General features: G+C 43.0%; 1 protein-coding gene across 1 annotated transcript in view; it reads left to right on the plus strand.

Annotated features, from left to right (window-relative positions):
- Nucleotides 1-20768, plus strand: part of HS6ST3 (heparan sulfate 6-O-sulfotransferase 3) — a 236328-nt gene that overhangs the window by 113881 nt on the left and 101679 nt on the right. The gene's annotated exons all lie outside the window — the stretch shown is intronic.

A 20768-nucleotide genomic window follows, 5' to 3' on the forward strand; every position in this document is an offset into this window, starting at 1 on the left:
CCAAGTCACACACTTGATTAGAGGCGGAGCACCCCACTCCCTCAGTTGTTTTTTGGCTGCCACAAAGTACAGTTGAAGTACAGCTCCTTCAAAGGCCTCAAAGACCATTTTCAAGAAATGCACACATTGTGGGGTTAAAATTCCCCCACACGGATAAATACGACTGTTGTATTCTTTGTCTAGGTGAGGCACACAATGTCAGCTCATGCCGCATCTGCCAGACATTCACTCCAAAGGCTTCATTTTGGTGGAGAAATGGGACGGTGGCTTTCACCCCATTTTGGATTTAAGGGATTTTAATAAATGCATGTTTATTTCATGTTTTCGTATGGTTTCTTTGCCCACAGTGATTGAATTTCTTTTAGTCGGGGATTGGTTTGCAGTCATTGATCTCAAGGATGCTTTCACCGAGGGTCCCAATTTTTTTAATACATTGTATTCCTGTTTGGCTTCGTCATGGCCCCAAGGGTATTTACTAAATGTATGGCTGTAGTGGTCTCACAGGGGATTGTAATTTTTCCTATTTAGATAATTAATAGTACTGTAATACTTACAGGTAAATTCAACCCCATTTTACTCTTCACCAGCATAGCTTGTTCCAACGGGGGGAAGAAAAGTATTTAAGGATTAGCCTCGCTTCTCCAGCTGAACATTCACTATGCTTTTTTCTGCTAACAGGAACAGGTCAAGTAATGTGCAGTCTTCACAGAATTCCCTGGGTCAGAATCCCACATTAGACTCTTTCTGAATGGGGGATTAGACCTGGGCCACCGCTAATGTGGTTGTGGATGTAATCCCCACTTCCACAGGATGTCAGTGCCAACCCAGGCCCAATTCAGGCCCTTGTTTACCCCGCTGCATGGGAACACAGATTCTTCCAGCATTCCCTTCCCTGCCATGGGCGCCATCAGGACCTATTTCGGCCCGGCTCCTCCCCCCACCCTGGGCTGGCTACAGTGTTCCGGAATGGACACAAATGCCCTAGGTGGCTCTGCAGTGCTGTTTATTCCTGCCAAGCCACCTGGGGCATGTTTTTCCTGTTTAGGAACATGGCATTTCTACTGCATTCCTATACAACAACAAAAACCGCCCTTCAACGCCCTCCCGTGCAGCAGAACTTTTCCATTCTGGCCGCCTAAAATTTTCCCCCATGAGGGTCCAGGAAGAGGGGGGTCCTCATCATAAACAACTATTGGCAGCCTGGCACAGTGGCTGCTGCATGGAATGGGTTTCAGTGTTGCTTTTTATTTTGTAAGTGGATGAAAGATCCAGCAAAATACCACCAAGGCAGCCTGGCCCTCATATCACACTGCACCTTGTTTCCCTTCATCTGGAACAGCCTCAGAAGAACCAGGGAAAGGAATCAGGATTTGGGCTATAGCCTATAGAAATGGAAGGGAGTAAGGCTCTCCCATGCTACAGTTGAAACCTCAACACCATTTTGAGGATGATTCATGCAAGAGAAAATCTTAGCACATAAACTGCTATTCACAACCCTCTTAACTTATGCTGTGTGAAGTCCTCTTAAAGCCTGTGGGAATACTTCAAGTCTGCTTCTTTTAAGCCAGGGGTCCCCAACCCCCGGTCTGCGGCCTGGTACCGGGCCGCAAAGGCCATCATACCAGGCTGCCAGCAGCTGCGCCTGCCTCCCCCCCCTGCGAGAGGGGGGAAAGAGGCCGGCACGGCACTTGGCGCGGCAGCCGGCGCAGCAGCTACGCAACTCTGCGCATGCGTGTTAACGCCATGTGGTGGCCAAAACACGCATGCGCAGCAATTGGGCATGCACGTTTATGAGCAACTGCGGCAGCCGGGCCACTGGCTCTCCCCCACCCCGGAGGCGGTCCCCGACCAGAAGAAGGTTGGGGACCGCTATTTTAAGCTACATTCTAAAGGACACCAGGAAGTATAATCAGACAGTCTGAACTATATCACAAACGCTGCTTGCAGTAGATTGACAAATTTCTATAGTTTCCTGTTTGCCAGTTAATTTTTTTCTCCTTGAATCACATAAATGTGCTACAGTTATAACATTTTAATGTTCTTAGAATGGCTGGGTGGTTTGAGTGCCCTATTGTTGCTTGCAAAAGTATGTTTTCAAGGTTTGTTGTTTATTTTTTGTTTCATTATCGTACAGCAGTTGGTTTCCAAACTAGGTCTTCTGGGTTTTAATGTGCTTAAATCAGAACAAAAGAAAAAAATTATCTTAGAAGGAAGACAAAGGCTTCTGATTTAATAATTATTCTCGTCATCCGTCTTGTTGTGCATCCCCACATTGGGACTGCACATGCGCAAGCTGGCCACTAGCTTAAAAGAGGGTGTCCACCCGGCTGCTTCTGCATAGGCTTCCCCACCGATCAGGTCACCTGACTACAGGGCAAGCACCTATCCTCCTCAGTTCTCTTTTTGCCACCGTGATTAGTGGACCTCTTGGTTTGAGCCCCGTCGTTCATTGTTTCTTCTATTCAGGTCTCTTCAGTGATGATGGCTTCGAAGCCAGTGTTTAAAAAATGCCTATGGCTGATGAACACAACCTATGTTTAATTCAATCCCCTTGGCATTTTATCTATGAAAGCAGCCTTCTTGGTAGGTATTACATCAGCGAGACGAGTAAGCAAATTAACTTCCTTCTGGGTTGACCACCCATTTTTAAAGATATTCCCTTCTCAAGTGGTCCTTCATTTCGATTTGAAGTTCCTCCCTAAGGTGACCTCTCAGTTTCACCTGTCCTTCCCTCCCTTTTTCCCAACCTACAGTCCCTGGGGGGGGGGAAGCACTATATAATGCCCAGGGTTTGGAGTGTGTCTGGCCCCTGTGTCTGGACTTGAATCCAGCCCAATCAGGGTAAAGCTGGCCGCACCCTAATTGGGCTGGCTCCTACGTGACCTGCTTTCCCTGACTGCCTGCCCGCCTCTCCAGCAGCTTTGCTGCAATGGCGCCAGGATGCTGGAGCCCACAGATCTCTGCCACTCCACTGCTCCACCCGGCCGCCCGCTATGGAAAGCAGGAGCTGGCGCCAAAAAGGAGGAGGTACCGCAGAACAGGAGCCAGTTCCGAGAAGGAGGTAGCAGGGAACAAGACCTGCTGGCTTCGGCTAAATAGAGTTGAGAGAGTGGCAGCCGCCTGTGGCGGTAGAAAGGAGGCCGCAGATGCGACGTGCCCAAGGAGGCACCCGAGGACGTGCCCAAGGATGTGCCTGACGTGCCCCAGACCACCACGCTGGTGCAGCCATGCCGACGGAACCAAGTAGGTGCCGGCAGCACTGGGCCCTGACAGAAGCCTGTGCCACCAGCAGAATGCAGGAGGTACTGGCACTGGGGCCTACTCAGAGGAGTTGCCACTGCACAGGTGGAGCCACTGAGGCTGGCACTGCCTGCAACATTGTTGCCCACCCAGCCTGGGGCCTCTCCACACCTCCACTGGCCTCACCCCACCTTCCTACCGCTAGTGCTTGCTGCATTTCTCCCTGGAGCAGACTTAACTATTAGTGTTGATATAAGCTTAGAGGTTTTTCACTGACAGCCAGCCAGCCAGCCTTCCCTCCTTTCTTCAAAGCAAGTCCTTCAGTATCCTATGTTATGTTTTCTAGCTTGTCCAGGTTTTAAAGGTGAGCAAATGTTCCCAGTCCAATGTCCATTACAATGGAGACCACACTGGACTAAGTAGTTTGATTTGTTTTATTCATTACAGAATACATTGCTTCCCCACCGATCAGGTCACCTGACTACAGGTCTCATTTACGCAAAATAATTTTATTTGTTTTTTTTAATGTTAATATTTTATGTCAGCTACCCCAATAATTTACAGAACAGCAAATCTGAAATAGTAGTGAGTAAAATAATAAAGCCATCCTAAGAAGGTCTACTTAAAAGTAACTCCAAATGAGGTTCACTCCCAAATGGACTGCAACACTTTTTTGTTTAAATAGAATAATAGGTTTTCTTATAAATTCTTATTTCTTATAAATTCATTCAGACTCCCCCAAAATGTAGATATTTCTGCACCATGTAAAGCAATAAACTTGTACAGCATGAGAAGGGAACTTCTTTGATATCTGCTGAAAAAATAACATGTACTTATGGAAATGTTGGTGCGCAAAAAAAAAAGTGAGGAGAAATAGTTGCCTTTAGTGTGGCACGCTGAAGGCAAGGTGAGCCCCAAAAGTGCTGTCACCACTTCAGAGGTCACCTTGAACATAAGTGGCGGGTACACTGACCTGCAAAGTGATGAGGAGCATAAACCTTGCCCATCATGTTCCACTCCATAGAGAACCAGCCCTGCATGCTAAGCAAAGTAGTCTTGTGTGCTCAAATACTTTTTGTTGTTAAAAAGCCCTGTGTGAAACAGTATGGTGAACGTAATACACCACTGGTCAGATCCAGCAGGAATCTTCTTACATTCTTAACGCAAACAAACATGTCTCTGATTGGCCCTTTATGCACGGCGCCAGATTCCGCGCACTGGCGCCATGCCGTTGCGGCGGGGTACAATGCCCCGCCGTTTCCTGTGTATGCACGGGAGCGGGGCATGCTGGGTTGTCCCAGCACAGCGTGCACGCACGCTTTACACCAGGGCTAGGAGGCCCGGCCAAGGTAAGTGCAGCGCCGTGGGTGGGGAAGGTGGGGAGGGGCTGGGGGAGTGGGGGTGGCAGGGGGTTGCCCCTGCCAGCTCAGTGCCACCACGGAGCCTGCAGGGGCAAGTGGTGTCCCTTAAGGGACACCGCAGGTCAAGGCTGGGCAGCCCAACAAGCCCGGCGCTGCCGATTATACACAGCGCTGGGCCGCCACAGCCCCAACTTACCCGGGAAGCTCCAGAAGATCCCGCGTTCGCTTAACATGGGTCTTCTGAAGCCCGGGGCCGGGAGGCACCCGCACTCGTGGCGGCAGCGTGCGTTCTCGGCGATTTTAACCGAAGCGCTGCTGCTGCGAGTGCGGGCCTTATGGCCCATGCATAATGGGCCATTCAGAAGTCAGTGCTCTTCTAGAAGTCACGTGCTATTCTTGGCCTTTTTCATGACAATGATTGTAGCAACTACCAGTGAATGTGGCTTCTGCATGGCCCATTATGCACGGCCGCTGAAACTGCAATTTCGGGTCACATGGAAAACGCGGAGGGGGAAGACGCGAAGCACACCGGTTATGCACGGGAGGGGGCACCATGGCGGCAAAACCCAGAGTAACCGATTATGCACGCGGCGATCCTGGCACCGCTTCTGGTTGCGCCCTGGTCACCCGGAAGCTGTACTTTCTTCTTTGTTTTGCTGACGCGGCTTTTTTGGTGGCATGCACTGAAGCTGCGGTCGGTTGCAGCTGGCTCCATGCGTTATCGGTGATTTTAGTCGCCGCCATTCCACCCCGAATATGCGTTATTCCCCCCGTGCATAATGGGTCCATTTGAAGCAAATGAATAAAGACACTGGAAGGAATTCTTTTTAAAGGGCAGGATTAAGAAAACAACTATTTCCTTTTACCTTGAATGGAGAGAAAGTTCTAAGTTGCTATATACGTGTAATTCTTTGCTCTTTTGGTGATTCATGTTACAGATTTCTGTGGTGGCAGAGCAATAAAACAGAAATAAACCAAGGCTGTTCAGAATAAACTGTATTTTTAAAAATGTATCTTAGGTTTGCAAATATCCCACTTCATTTTTAACTTTAGTTTTTGAACACATATGTTGACAGACTATTTATTACACAGGAAGTTGAGCTATTTTCAAGAAGTACCTAAATAGCAGAGCCAAAACAAAAACAAGAGAAATAGATTTCACAACATATTATTAGAATTATTCACTGGATACATTTTACACTTTTAAACAGAACATATATTCATTATTTTTAGGGTAAATTCTTACTGCAAAGATACTAAAATAATTTTTAGGGATACTTTAAAATTCTCATCCAGATTTTACACTGACTTTGGGGGTTCTAGATTACTTGCTCTTTTCCAAATTAATTTCAACTGTTCAATTTTTTTTAACTTTAAAAGATCATATATCATTTATGTGCAGTTCATAGTATTCAGTTTCTATGCATTTTTCAATCCCTTGTACTGTACCACTTTGCATGTGTGCACTGAGCAATCAGGATATGTGCAGTTGTGCCACAATTTCTGTGTGTGAGGCATTTACTGTTATGTACATATGATCCTGTGCAATAGTAAAAAAATAACCTCTTAATGCAATCAGGTGCATACTTACATCAAAGCTGTATTCTTTCTGCAGAAATGCATGTGTATGTATCAGTAACATGCAAAGAAATGAATGGATGGGATCCAATCCCAAAATTAGTTGCAGAAATTCTCTTAATTAAATTAAGAGGATGAAATGCAGAGAGAAATTCTGGGAGGAGTGGAATGGGAAAAATCTGTTCCAAATTTTTGAAGTTTGTCCTCAAATTTTTGAGTTGCTTTTGCATCTTTCCATGTAGGTGGGAGCAGAAGGGAAGAATGTAACCAGTTTGAAATGAAGTATTTATTTAGTTTTGCTAATTTTGGTAGTTTATTAGAAATAGATTTGGGTACCACATTTGATTTAGAACCAGGTTTGTTTGGCCATTTAAAATGCACTTAACAATTCATTGTTAGCTACAAAATAGAGGTGTTGGGGGGGAGGGTGTTACAGAAACTCATTACATTTAAATCACTACCTAACATGCATATATATACTTTAATAAATGTATTTTATTGGGAAAGAACTAAACATATTTTCAGTGCTTATTGCATGTTGATTGGAATTTCCTAGTTAGAAAGCTGGTTAGGGAAATTACCGTCAAGCACATTTACCACCATGGTATCTGAATTGCCATACCTTCTGGGAATGCAGATATTTATGCAATCTTACTTTATGCCATTGAAGTATGCAATATGTACTGTATTTATGATTGAGCAGAAAGTTTCAAATGGCAACCTGTGAAATTGGATTTTGGATGTAATGTACCATAAATAAGTGCTATAAAGATTGCCTTTAATGCTATAAATCAGATTTTATTGGTTTCAGCTATCTTATTCTGTTTATTGTATTACCCACAAAATCAGTTGAAATCAAAGAGTTGGAATATGTTTTATTTTAATATCTCATCTGCTACAGGAATGGCACATGAATTCTTATAGGTACTTTTTTATATCATGAACAATGGTGGCAGATCAAACATTGTAAGATCATGTTCCTAGAAAAGGAATGGTAAATAATGAACATTTTGATTCTGTGCTTCTTGCTTGCTAAGGAAATGTAGTTCTTTTTCTGATATGCTCTCACATTGGTATTTGTGGAACTCCTTTAACCTATAACACTGTGCCTGTGATCATGCTGGAACTGGATTTGTTATATAAAAATGGGATAGTTTGCAATTTGTGACGACAAATTAAATTGCTTGTAATGAGTAACACAGGCTGGGCCAACAAGTTTTTTTTTAAGCTAGCAGTTATTTGAACAAATTATAAAAATACAAACAGCCCACTTTATATAGGTACATATATTGTAAAATAAGCTCTAAGACTTCTGATCAGTTTTGAAATTATAAATATTTGTACTTTATTAGTATAATAGACCTGAGCATTATATTTGGATGGTAGTTTAATGTATGACAAGAAGACTGACATTAAGAATATACATTCAAAACATTGCTAATTGAGACATGAGCTACAACTATTCATAAATGCCATAAATGCTTTGAATTTGAATTATTTCTAGCAATTAGAAACCGCAGACGTTATGGCATTTGACCATCTGGTTTTAGCTTTCTGACCTGTGGGAGGGCCCCCAAAGGGGGAGTATGACTCAGTATGCATGCAGCATGCCTGACAGGGACATTGTCCAGCCAGAATATTTAACAAGTCTTCTGATGACCCCACTATGGATGGTGTTTCTACTTTTTCCCAGTCATTGAACTGTCTCAGGAATTATGAGGACTTTCTGATTCTATATAAGCACAAGTTTGCATGAGTTTTCTAATTCTTTGGTAGGGGCAGGGGAGATGATGCAAGAGGCAGAATCTATGATGATCTCTCCAGTTCTTTACCAACAGATAGCCCTTTTACTCTGCAGACTGAATGGGAATAGAGGTGGAAAGCCATAGCTCCTCTTTTGCACAGTAGACAACCAGCCTGTTGGTGTCAGACATGACGAGGGTTCAGATCTAGAAAACTAGAGCCATCTGTTCCAATGTTTTGCTCTTGCAGATGGCCTTCTTTCAGAGAGAGCCGTTGGCCCAGTCTCCAGTGCTCTACAGCAGTGGTCCCCAACCTTTTTATCACCGGGGACTGGTCAATGCTTGACAATTTTAATGAGGCCCGGGGGGGAGTAGTCTTTTGCCAAGGGATGTCGTTGCCGCCTGACCCCTGCTCCACTTGCTCTCCCGCCAGCGCCCCTGACTTCCCACCACCCACTGAGGGACGCTGCCAGCAGCAGCTGTGCAGTGCCACTATGAGGGGGAGCGCCAGCCATGGCAGCCACCGGAGAGCACCAAAGGTGAGCTGGTGGCAGAGAGGCAGGGCAGCCCCTGAGGCAGCAGCCAGGGAGGAGGACGAGGAGGAGCCGCAGCCCAGTACTGACTGATCTATGGACCGGTCCCGGTCTCCGGACTGGGGGTTAGGGATCACTGCTCTACAGCACCTTCCATGAGTTGCCTGAGGAAGCACTAGTAAACCTTGTGTCCTTTCCAATGCAATATACATAGTGTCTTTTGGCATATATTTCCTCACACAGCTAATGTTTTAATACTTAGAAGAAGAGTTGGCTTTTATATGTCACTTCTCTCTACCCGAAAGTCTCGAAGTGGCTTACCTTCCCTTTTCTCTTCACACAACAAAGCCCTGTGAGATATATGAGGCTAAGAGAGGGGATTCCCCTGCACCCATTCTGCAGTCTGTAATGCTCATTACATTATTTGGATTATTTTTATTTGAAGCCACTGATGCAGTAATGTAACTGCGGCTGCAGTAGTGTAATGAAAGGTTGTTACTAAGCGCTTATGTAATCCTCATCTGTTGCCAGTTATTTGAAATGTAGAAATGACTAATGAGAAAGAAAAGAAAAGTAGTAGAATAAAGTAAGATGGCAAAGGTCCAGCATTTGGGTATGGTTGATTTATAGTGGGCAGAACATAACTTTACTTTAGACAACTGAGATAATTTATGAAACTTACACTATCCTGTCATTCTTCCAATTCCACTTCTTTATTAAAGATAGATAGTACCAAAACAGCAGTCTGTAAGAAGGGCATCATGCCTCAGATGTGAAAGGTTCTCAGACTGCAGAAAAATCAAATTAAAAAATATTAGGAGAGAAAATGTATAGTAGGAACAATTTTCTTTGGAAATAATGATTCATTAAGAAGGTCTGAGAGCCCAGAAATTGTGAATAGACTTGCCACACCAGGAATATGGTTTTTAAAACCCCAGAACATTAATTAGACCATGTTTGATGACATGCATTGGATTTTATAGGTTAAGGTAAACGTAAAGGTATCCCCTGTGCAAGCACCGAGTCATGTCTGACCCTTGGGGTGACGCCCTCTAGCGTTTTCATGGCAGACTCAATACGGGGTGGTTTGCCAGTGCCTTCCCCAGTCATGACCGTTTACCCCCCAGCAAGCTGGGTACTCATTTTACCGACCTCGGAAGGATGGAAGGCTGAGTCAACCTTGAGCTGGCTGCTGGGATTGAACTCCCAGCCTTATGGGCAAAGCTTTCAGACGGCTGCCTTACCACTCTGCACCACAAGAGGCTCGCTTTTATGGGTTATTTGTTTGCTTATAGGTATCTGTCTTACCAGAGGTTAAAAATGACCACTTTTTAGAATGATACGCACTGTGATTAAGAACTGCTGAATAGATGTTTGATATGATGACTCTCCAGTTTATTGGATGCATGTCATTGAGATCTGCCCTTCTTTTTATATGTGTCTTTCTTTGATGAATGTTAAAATGAAGAGGCTTTACCCATTTCATTCTTTGCTGAATGCTGGTAAAGCTGTTGACTGCTGCTGCTGTAATTTTTGCATCAAGGTCAGCAGGAGGGGAAAGCATAGTCTAAATAAGGTCATTGGCTTTTGGGGAAATCAGTGTGTGTGATTTAAGGAAACAAAACTTAGAGAAAGCCCCAGGGACTTAGCTGACTCTTAGACAGCTACAAATAAATCAAAAAGAAGACCAATATTAGATATTGAACATGGGAGTACTGTGGGGATATAAGCATAGTAAAACAGCATCCTTATTTGAAATTAAAGAAATTACTTGGTAGGAAGCATTGATGCACACAGGTGCAGTAGTATATACTGTACAGTCACTTTTGAAGCTATGAGATCTTGAAATGTATTATATTTTGAGGGCTTTTGTTTTACTGTTGAGTTCCTAAAGTGTGACTCTATTAGATATGAAAGATTTCCCTATACGGAAGATGACCTGCTTATTCTGATGACCATCTGTGAACTAAACTGGGAAAGGAGTTTGTGGATTAGTTACAAATTGTATAGTGTCTAGGTTTATTGTGTGGTAGTTCAGTCTTTTGACCAGGGCTGAATTAGGTTTTATACCCCATATTTTACTGCCATAGTAAACAACTGTTATGTGTCTACCTCTTTCCCATAAGATGTGATGTTATAACATTAGTTTCCCTGTGCCCAGAATGAATCAATGTTATGAGACAGGAGCACGAGCATGTTATGACACGTATGAATTTCACTAGGCCTGCTGGTGGGAGGTCAGCAGCTCCATGTGCCATATTTCATTCTACACCAGGATGTATGTTTCAAGAAGTCTGCCAGGTTCTATTATGTGTAGCATTCTGAACTGCCTGCCCTGTCTTGTAGAGATGAATACCATCGGCCAGTAATTTGACCTGGTTTATGGGTTGTAACCATGATGTCACCATTGCCATGCTGTATGACATTATGATAACTTCAACTGGATATCTGTGTTGGTCTGAAGTAGCAGAACAAAACTTGAGTCCATTGGACTCAAATTTTATTATGATAACTTGTTACTGAAGTTGTGTTTTATGGTAGTGTAGCTGATGCTACTCTACCGTAGAGTAGCTACACTAGCTTTGGCCAGTTCACTCTGGCAGCACATATAGTGGGAAAGGCTAGCTGGTTGGAAAGGTTAGCACTTATATATTACTGTATATTCCACTTGTGAAATTCAGGAGCAATTTGTTTCTGTATTGGCACGCTAAAGTATATCCCAACAAGTGTCCCAAAACACTTTTATTTACACTCATCTAGAATCAATTAATTAAAATGTTATGGTAAGGAAGAAGAAGAAGAAGAAGAAGAAGAAGAAGAAGAAGAAGAAGAAGAAGAAGAAGAAGAAGAAGAAGAATTGGTTCTTATATGCCGCTTTTCTCTACCCAAAGGAGTCTCAAAGTGGCTTACATTCACCTTCCCTTTCCTCTCCCCACAACAGACACCCTGTGAGGTGGGTGAGGCTGAGAGAACCCTGACATTACTGCTCTGTCAAAGCAGTTTTCTTTGTGCTGAGGCGAGCCCAAGGTCACCCAGCTGGCTGTATGTGGGGGAGTGTGGATTCAAATCCGGGTTTGCCAGATTAGAAGTCTGCACTCCTAACTACTACACCAAGCTGGCTCTCTGTTGTTTTAGCTGGCTGGAAAGGCAAGAGAATTGGCAGTGATCAAAGTTCAATACACAAACAGTAAAGGGTGCTGGAGCCCCAAGAGAGCTCTAATGAGTTATTCTTGAAATGGTTGGAACTCACCTGTCATTGATAGCTTCCATCTTGCTAATATACTCTGTGCCATATCACATGCTGAAGAATTCCAGAAAGGCTTTTCAGGTATGTTGTTGTTGTTATGTGCGAAGTCGTGTCCGACCCATCGCGACCCCATGGACAATGATCCTCCAGGCCTTCCTGTCCTCTACCATTCCCTGGAGTCCATTTAAGTTTGCACCTACTGCTTCAGTGACTCCATCCAGCCACCTCATTCTCTGTCGTCCCCTTCTTCTTTTGCCCTCGATCGCTCCCAGCATTAGGCTCTTCTCCAGGGAGTCCTTCCTTCTCATGAGGTGGCCAAAGTATTTAAGTTTCATCTTCAGGATCTGGCCTTCTAAAGAGCAGTCAGGGCTGATCTCCTCTAGGACTGACCGGTTTGTTCGCCTTGCAGTCCAAGGGACTCGCAAGAGTCTTCTCCAGCACCAGAGTTCAAAAGCCTCAATTCTTTGACGCTCGGCCTTCCTTATGGTCCAACTTTCGCAGCCATACATTGCAACTGGGAATACCATAGCCTTGACTAAACACACTTTTGTTGGCAGGGTGATATCTCTGCTTTTTAGGATGCTGTGTAGATTTGCCATAGCTTTCCTCCCCAGGAGCAAGCGTCTTTTAATTTCTTTGCTGCAGTCCCCATCTGCAGTGATCTTGGAGCCCAGGAAAATAAAATCTGTCACTATCTTCATTTCTTCCCCATCTATTTGCCATGAATTGAGAGGGCCGGATGCCATGATCTTTGTTTTCTTGATGTTGAGTTTCAAGCCAACTTTTGCACTCTCCTCCTTCACCCGCATCAACAGGCTCTTTAGTTCCTCTTCACTTTCTGCCATTAGAGTGGTATCATCTGCATATCTGAGGTTGTTGATATTTCTCCCTGCAGGTATAGGACAATGAAAAGTTACAGTGAAATGGACTCCTCAGAGATTGGTGGTTATATTTTTCTGATTTAAGAACTGTCAGTCTCTTTCACAAAAGCGCAGGTCTCTGTAGTAAATAGTACCCATTTGTCAGGGTCCGCAGGGTCTTTGCCACACTTCGGGTCCACCACGTTGTTCGGTGAGGGAGACCCGGGACTAGAAGGCTTTATCTGTAGGAAACAGCGTCTCAGAACGGAGTCGGTACTCTCTCTCCCGCTCCTGGGTTCAGGGTAGTTCCTTCACTACACCTCCAACCCCATCTCCTCATTGACGCTTCCTTAAGTAGCCTCTCTAGCCCCTGTCTCCACCCTCCGGGCTTCTCAGGAGGACCTCGCCCTTCCGGGACTCCGTGTCTCTCCGCCAACGCCCCGCCCTGGGTTTCTCCCTTGCTCTCCCCGCTTGTACTGACTGCCCCCGTGCTACCGTTTCCCCCACCCCTGGCGAACTGATTCCCCACATCACTTTATGTAAGTTTCTTATCCAAAGAGGGTCTGTCGGGATCTCTTCCTCTGTATCTTCCTTTCTTAGGTTTCCGCTCCTGTCCTCACGCTCCTTCTCCGGACCCCCCGCGTTGCCCAAACTAGTCGTTCTCGACACCATTATAGCATCGTACTAAATAACATTCTTAATATAGGCAGGGATGTAATCAATGGTTGTAATGACTTGCCTACTGTGCTGGACTAGAGACCCATGTAGAAATCCCTGGTCAGCCATGAAGATCAGTGGTGATGTTGGGCCAGTCATAGTTACTCAACCCAACCTATTCCTTAGGGCTGTGATGATGATCAAATGGAGGAAGGGAGCACTGTGTATGCCAGTTAGTGCTTTGGAAGAAGGCAAAATAGGCTTGTAAAAGTTAATTACTCTGTTAATCAGAATTACAATAGTTGCTATGTTCTGTTTTAACGTTTGTATTTTAAAGGTCCATTGACTGTAGAATAAATTGGTGTTGCTGAAGTTCACGCATTGCATTGCACTGTGCTGTGCTTTTTTCTACCAATGTGGACTTCTGAAAGCAAAACAATTGTGGTTATTCTTCAACTATCCTTTAGCATAATACAGAACTCACACTACTTAGATCAGTTGTCTTGGACACCTGTAGATTCAAACATTTAGTAAAGCTCATGGGACTATACTGTGTCACAATTTAGGTACAAGGGCTTGCAGTTTAGTTGCGTGTTTGAAATTCTTCCCAGTACCAATCTGTTCTGGAAGTTAGAAAGCATTGTATCAGAAAGAAAGCTTCTAGACTAATATTCTCTCCACAACATATAAATTCTACACGTGCTGAGAAATTTTAAGGGAGAGGAACTTTCAAATACAATGTACTCAGCTGCATGAGGACTGAATCACATGCACTTTTCTAAATATTATTTTTGATATGTGTTGCAAGTTACCTCAGGCTTTTATATGAAAGCTGGCCCATTATAACTCTGTGAAGTTAGGCATTGCTTAACTTTGCCTTTTCCTTCATTCTGTTTCCAAGTAGTTTAGCAGATAAGGCACCTCAGTGTTTTAACAGTTCACATTTCGATGTTCAAAGCTAATGGAACTTTATTTAATAAGAAACAATTATGATGTAATTTATGCTAGTCGCTAGATCCTAATGTTTATCATTGTAGAATAATAAATGCAAACCAGTCCTGGGATAAGGACATCCTCTGGGTGATTTCCACCGTTCCATCAGGGAGGCAGGACTTTATACACACACACACATATATATATATACATACATACATACATACATACATACATACATACATATATAATACAGAAAGAAGTTTCTGTTTTCCTGATCCCACCATTAGTTCTATTTAACAAGAAAATCCCTTTGGGCCTTTTGACCATGAAGACAGTTTTCCTGGCTACAATCACCTCAGCCAGGAGAGTGAGGGGATAGGCAATCTAAGAGCTGATTCTCCTTTTTTATAGTTCTTTCCCAGAATGGTCACTCTGCATCCCCATCCATGCTTCCTCCCCAGTTATTACTGTTGTTGTTGTTGTTATTCGATTGATTTTCTGCCACTTCCGAAGCCAGCTCATGGTGGGTTACAATGTCCAATAAAAACCCATTAAAATCCCAATTAAAATACATAAAAATCATGAACATGGTGGAACCCCTCCACATCCCCACTACCAGAGGAGTGAGGAAGGAGGGCAAGATGGTTCTGGGTTCCATATGTCCCAGTCTATCACTTTATCCATATTTTTCCCTGAAGTGACCTGAGTCCAAAAGGTTCCTACTCTCCTTCAATGTTCATAGGGCTCTTTTGTATTACTTGCACAGAACACAGGGTTTTAGGAAAACAGATTCTTTATTAATTTGTTACTGGAGCCCTAATAAGGGTAACAAGGCATCTTCCAGCACTATCTTTTGGTGGACTGTCTGTAATCAAAGCAGCTTATCTAGCTGCGAAGCTCCCTTGCACTGTTGGAATCCAGGCACACTCCCTTTGGGGGATGAGTTTATCAGCTGCCGTCCATTGAAGCATTTCTCTGAAGGACATCTGCTGGGCAGCCACCTGGTCAAGAGAAGAGACCCTCATAAAGCACTATGCCATCGACCTCCAAGACAGGACAGATGCAGAGTTTGGTAGAGTGGTCCTCCAGTCCTTGTTCTCCTAAGGGCTCACCCCGCCTCCTCAGGTACTCAGGTCGTGAAGGTCCCAAAGTGGGGCTGCATCACAAGACAGATGAAAATGTGGTGGCACTTACCTGTAACCATTGTTCATTGACATGTTGTGTGCTTAAACAGTGATCTAAGGTAGTGTATCCCTTCCTAAACTCTATTTGCTCAGGCCTTAAGATGTAATTGCTGGAAGACCATTTTATAAGTTTGGAGGTGAAATATTTTGCAATGAGCTTATCTATGGTTGACAATAAACTGGTGGGACAGTAGTGAGTTGGGAGATCGATTTTCCCTTTTTTATATATTGGAGTTATGATAGAATTTAAACACGAGTCTGGGATTTATCCTGTTTGGTTGATTTTTGCAAGGAAATATGCAAAGGGCACAGCCCACCGATCAGCACAGTGAATCAGCAAGTCTGGAGGAATCCCATCTGGGCCAGGTGACTTGTGGCGTTTAAAGTTTTTTTCAATTCAGAGATCTCAGCAGGTTCAATGTTTGGCCAACAGGGAAAAGGAGAGGATTTCCCAATTAAGAGTTGAAAGTCAGATGAAGATGATGATGAAAACAACATGGAAAAGTGATACATCCATTTGGAAACTGGAATTTGGCTTACAGTTTTACTGGCATTGTTTCTTAAAACATTAGTCACAGTTCTCCAAAATATCCGGTTATCAGAAGAATGTAACGGTTTATGTAATGTTTCCCAGTTTCTGTTATGAAACTGGAATTCTTTTTGTATAACTAGAGACTAGTAGTTAGCTTTCACCCGGAGATAGTGGGTTCAGTCATCGAGAGATCTTGATTTATGCAAGAGCATATAATAATGTCTTAATAACTTCTTTATCAAACCAACTAGGGGTTGAGATGTTCTCACTAGGAGGTTTTGATAGGTTGTAGAAAAACCCAATTAGTGACTCGTAAATTTTCAAAGTAGTTGATGGAGTCTACTGTGATAAGCTTGCACCTAAAATCTTGCATTTTGGGGGAATTTATCACTTGCTCAATCTGAGGTACTAAAACAGGTCCCAAGTTAATTTTTAAAAAATCAGGTGGTAATCTAGAATTATGGGATCTAGTGCTGGATAGGAGTTCTATCAAGTCTATCTTGACAGAGACAATTAGTTGCATGTGGTCACTTTCTGTTTGACTGCCGACTTCAAAATTGCTAATCCAACTGACAAGGAACAGGGAGACACAAATGAAATCGATGATACTATTGCCCCTAACTGAGAGTTGAGTATGCTCATTTGAATTTCGAAATCTTTTAGAGTTATTTAGGATTCTTATATTCATGTCAGAGCACATTTTGATAAAATTTATGCTTACCCTGTTGGATTTTGGGTGTATTCCATGAGAAAGTCATCTATTATCAATTACTGATGGATTTATATCTAATAGTGCCTGTTGGCTCCTAGTCTGGCATTGAAATCCCTGGCTAGGGCTATTTATATCCTTGTAAATCAGTGGTTCTCAATCACCGTCACGCTGTGACCCCAACTGTGGCAGCGGTGGAGGGCACGGGCACACATGCGGGTGGCAGGGCCAGGCACGGGTGCAGGTTCATGCAGGCGAGTGTACGCAGACACACAACAATCTGGAGGTGGCCAGTGCCATGGCTCCGCCATGCCCACCAGCCACTGCCACAGCGGCCACCAACCTGGCAACCCTGCGGAAGGGGCCAGACAACCCCAAATGGGGTCAGGACCCCAAAGTTGAGAACCACTGTTGTACATGGACTTTACTTAGAGCCCAAGTTTCGTGAAAGAGAAGTATATCATAGTCTTGGAGAAAACTCGTGCAAACTTGTGCTTATATAGAAACAAAAAGTATCTCCTCTCTTATTATGCTATCCTGCAATATTCCGCACCAATATCTGGCGAGTTGAGGATGGAGGCTTGGATATTAGTTAATTTGGACCTGTTACCAGAGCAGTTGAGTGAGCAAAGGAGCTTCCAGGTTGATCTTCCATTGCCAATGTTTCAATAATATTTAGATTGGGATCTAGAGCTATTCATTTTTGGTGGAGTCTAGGTTACACTGGGCCAGCATATAGGAATGGGATGCACATTCATTTCGTTAGTTACACTCCCCTTGATAATAATGTGTGCATCAGATAAATCATTAACTCAATTAGTGGATGGTCTTGCTCCATCTGAATTGATGGAGTTAGGGGGAGAGTTGGGGAATTAGATTTTAATAGCTTTGACAGTTTGTTCGTTAAATGGTTTAGTTGAGTTATATTGTTTTGAAGTTTGGGCAAAAGCAAAAGGAAGGAGGATAACACGTTCTCCTTGAAAGAATTGTTGAGTGCAGACGATTCCTTATTTCCTGAATCCAAGAGTGCTTTTCAAAGTTTCTGTTCAAAGTTAGGCCTTTATTTCCTGATGTTAGTTGTTATTTCCTGATGGGAGCTTTGATGTCTACGGCTGTTGGATTCATCCCTGTTCTTAACTCCCTTGTTATAATATTATGACTGTTGAGAGGTTGACTGCAGTAGGAAAGTAATGAGGTTTAAATATACTCTTGTAGGAAATATTCCCTTAGATTGCCGACAGCTCCGCTAATTTAGTGGTAGAGTAGGGAGTTTGGTCCCCCTTAAATCCTAAAATTTCTCTTTGTGAATATTGAGAAATATTTAAAGTTTCATAGGAGATCAAGTCAATCTGATTAATGCTTAGGTATAGTAACAGGCTGAAGTGTTTTTCAATTTGGTAGCTTGACAACTAGGAAGGAAGAATAGCTCTGTATTTAAAAATTGATAGATTTTAGTCAGTTGTAGAACCAATTTTTGCTGTTGCTATTTGGTACCAGTTTCCTTATGATTATTTAGGGTGGCATCATTGTTCCAAGTTGAAACATTCCTGTCAGAGGGTTCCAGAATGGTTAATAAATTCTTATTTATCTGGGCAAGTTTCACATCTATATCGACAGTTCTTGCCACCAACCTTAAAATCAGTTCACAATTATCATTTACTGATTCACCCAGTATAGGTTCAATACCTAATAGTAATCAGATATGATCTTGACATTGGGGTGGATCCATACTGGGACAGGGCCATCCAACCGAGAATTGTCTAGTGGGTCTGCAATCTCTTGTGCTAAGGGGATAAATCTATTCTTAGTTGGAATAGAGTAGAAATCACCAATTTTTGTTTGTTTGTGAGAGGCTGGGTATCCAGATCCTTTGTGTCTCTGGCACACTTAGCACCACCCCTAGTAAGTACAAATCGTTGAGGATATAGGCCCTAAGAGTTACAGTTCCAACTATACCTATATATGCTAAACAACAAAATTCAATTGAATAGAAAAATATGTGCAGGGAATAAAATGTAGCAGTAATATTAGCAATCTACATTATGATTACTAAATAATAATTAAAAAAAACTTCTGTCAAAAATTAAGCCTATAAAAGCCAGGCACCTAGAAAGAGGATAAAACAGCAGCATTTAAATAAAACAGCGTTAAGTATCACCATTGATACCTATTAATTTAACTTAAGCCGATAGGAAACGTGGTGTTACAGAATCACACAGCAGCTCTACCATGATAAGAGGAGGGTTTAAGTAGAGTTACTATACCCACTGATCGAATACTGTAACAAGGTACAAGTAAATCGATTACTCTCTGAGAGCGTTGAGTTGGCATTTGTAAAAGAAGTTTAGCTGAATTTGGAGCCGGAGGCAGAGATGGAAGGGGGAAGCAGTCAGTTCTACCATTCCCCACCAGTTTCACATAATTCACACAGTTCACTAGAGCAACAAAGCAGCAGAGGAGCCAAGTAACATGCCTCTGTTTCACAGCCCCAGCTCCCTCAGCTCAAGGCCAGCAGCAAGGGCAGCAGCAGTGAAGAAAAGCCCAGGACCACAGAGAGTTGTCAACAGACTAATCACTCCCTCAGTAGATAAAGGCTGTTTAGTCTGTAGTCTATGGTTTTTAGGGTTGAACTTGCAGCCTGAAGGTAGCAAACACCAGCAACTGAATGGGAGCTTGAGTCTTCCCTGGGAGAATTGGCAGCTCAGGTAAGCAGGAATGACCAGGCTTGGTAGTCCAAAAGAGTTCACACAAAGACCACAGAAAGAAGTAAAAAGAGGTCTTTGAAGAACAAAACAATAACTTCTCCACAGATGACCAAAGTAAGACAGTGTCCTGTTGTTTCAACAAGGCAGAGAAGGTCAACTGTGTTGCAGACCACAGAGCAATGAGGCTGTAAAAGTTTGGTGATATAACCAACAACAGCAGATAACCGCAAATAACAGGTAGTTGTTGTGGCAGCAGACAAAGTCAGAAGAGATGTATTTGTTTTCAAAGCAGCTGCAAAAACAAGGCTTTTCAGAGGCTTATCAGAGGAGCATTAATGAGACGCTCTCCCTTTGTGGGATATATACAGAGAGGCGGTCCCTCAGGTACACTGGGCCCAACCTGTATAAGGCCTTAAAGGTCTGTACCAGGACCTTAACCACTAGGGGCGATTTGGGGGAGGTTAGTGGGGTTAGTTAGTGCTCGCCTGTTGCCTAACGTTGATAACGTTGAAAGTGTGGATTGGTTTTAACTATGGGTTTTACTGCAATTTTTATCTTGTAAACCACCGTGAGCCTAAGGGAACGGCGGCATAAAAGTTTAATAAATACATTAAATAAATAAATAAAATTAACCTTGATCTGGGATTCTACTGGTAACCAATGTAGCTGTTTTAGTACACACTTGCTCTAAGCAGACAAATGTAAATATATTAGTACAAAAAAGTCATGAAAGAAATAATGAGAAGACTTGAGTTTAGAGGGATAGCCTGTGATTCAGACATTTACAAACCTTTCCAATCTGCTTATGGTATGGCTTTCTTATGCTATGTGGTTTCATCCAGTTTATCTCCATTACTATTCCATTTTTCTACCATTGGACACTTGTCTTCATAATTTCTTTAGTTGCATTTATGTTGGCAGTTTTTATCTCTCATAGTATCAAGACTGGAGATGGGTGCCTCCCACCATAGGAGACAGGAAGTAAAGATTTGTTCTTCCCTTCTCATAGAGAAGTGGGAAACACCCTCCAAGATATCCTCCTGGCCTCAGAAGAAAAGGACCCTTCTCGGTTAATTACCAATGGTCGTTCTTGAGCCCCATCTGCCAAACTTCCTCAGCAGTTTGGGGGCAGGGATCGATTCTGGGAACTCATACTGTTCAAGAAATCCAAGGCAGGGTCTTTATTTATTCATTTATTTACCCCATACTTTTGTGGCAATTTTTTATAGAAAGCATGAGAGTGGTTCTAATAAACTGTTAGAAGAGAAGCCTAATGTTTAGCTGCTCTGCTTCTCTGCTCTATAAATAATGTCCTTTAGAAACTTCTCTATCTGGTATTCATGATGAAAAAGCACATTTGTACTGCAGGGATAATTACTTGCCATTAAGTTCATAAGAACATAAATTCCACTCAGCTCTATCATATAACTTGTCAGTTACTTAAATTCTGTCTCCATTCTGCCCCTACAGTGACAAATAGCAAA

This window comes from Paroedura picta, chromosome 6 (assembly GCF_049243985.1).
Source record: "Paroedura picta isolate Pp20150507F chromosome 6, Ppicta_v3.0, whole genome shotgun sequence".
In the NCBI taxonomy this organism is placed as follows: Eukaryota; Metazoa; Chordata; class Lepidosauria; order Squamata; family Gekkonidae; genus Paroedura; species Paroedura picta.